The sequence below is a fragment of the Zingiber officinale genome, chromosome 9A (genome assembly GCF_018446385.1).
Source record: "Zingiber officinale cultivar Zhangliang chromosome 9A, Zo_v1.1, whole genome shotgun sequence".
NCBI lineage: Eukaryota > Viridiplantae > Streptophyta > Magnoliopsida > Zingiberales > Zingiberaceae > Zingiber > Zingiber officinale.
The window spans coordinates 50,670,622-50,672,272 of NC_056002.1; positions in this window are offsets into that span (position 1 = coordinate 50,670,622).

The window sequence follows — 1,651 nt, forward strand, 5'->3', positions numbered from 1 at the left end:
CAGTTCTCCCGCGGAACAAAAGAATGTGACTTGCTTCGGATGCAACAAAAAGGGGCACTACAAGAACGAATGCCCAACGCTGAAGCTCGACAAACTGAAGCCGACCAAAAAGAAGACCCTCAAAGCAACGTGGGACGACTCCTCGGACGAATCGGAGGTAGAAGAGCAGAAGCACCAGAGCCACCTCGCGCTGATGGCCCGCGAAGCTGAAACGAAAGACGAATCGGGAGATGAATCGGAAGACGGGTCCGAACCCGAATCGAGCCACGAGTTCGTACTCGTTTCCGAAGGCCCGGATAAGGTATATTTCAATTTAAACAAATTTTTTTTTAAAATTATTTCCTGCTTAAATAGTAAATTGGTTAAAATAGAAAATGAAAACAAATCACTCCTTGAGGAAAATCAAGACCTCAAGGAACAAATCAAAAATTCAAATCCAACTCAAGATCTAACACTTGAGGAGAATTCATCATTAAAATCAAAAATTAATAAGTTAAAAGAAATGCTAGAAAAATTCACAACAAGATCAAAAAATCTAGACTTAATCCTGACTAATCAAAAGGCGTGTTATAATAAAACTGGACTAGGATACAAGTCGAACTCAAATAAAACTTTTAAATCATTAATAACTCAATACAAATCAACTAATCAAGTTTGGGTTCCGAAAGCGTGTTGGACCACGCAAGTAGGACTTAATCAATATTATATACCTAAAGAAAAAATATATTATATAAACTCGAATAAACCAAATCAAAAATCAAAGTACAAACCTAAATAAAAAAATTCAAAATTTAAACATATTAAAACTCAACAAAATATAAATTATCACCAAGTTAATTATAACTATAAAAGAAATAGACACAAACCTAAAACAAAAATTTAAATTAAAGGCCAATAATTCAGGGGGAGGCTCCAGAATAGCTAGCACCTCCAAAACTAACTTACCCGACAGGGTAACCCAAATAAACTAACCCAGCAGGGTAATTAGGATTAGTTAAAAAGGGACCCAGTTTAACTTGAATCATGGTACTGGTGAATTTTTTTGATGATAGTACGTTGGGGAAGCTTGGGCATCGCATGTCTAGAAAGATATGGCTTCAATCTGGTGCATTTGGCCAAGTGGAACCGACCAAAGCTACCTTTAAATGGATCCTAACTAGTTAGACCAAGGTTTAGTACTAAGCTCCGTGGATAGGACTATTCGGAAAACCTCGAAAGGTTGGTTACTTCTAATGACGTCCAAGTGACTTACCAAGCTTAGAAGTTTATCCGAAGAATGCCTATTTGTTGAAACCAAAGCTAAACCTGAATCTAACACAAGTTAAACAAAATTCTGTAATTAAATCTAATTCATCTCACAAAATTATAGGATTCCTTGATTAATAATCTAGATCGGGTGAGATGAATAAGGATTAAATTAATTAATTTTCAAATTAAATTAAAATTAAATTTCAAATTTCAAATTGAATTAAAATTAATTAAAATTAGATTTTGAATTAAAATTAAATTTCAAATTTCAAATTAAATTGAAATTAATTAAAATTAAATTTCAAATTTCAAATTAAAATTAATTTTCGAATTTCAAATTGAAATAAAATTAATTAAAATTATATTTTGAATTAAAATTCGAATTTCAAATTAAATTAAAATT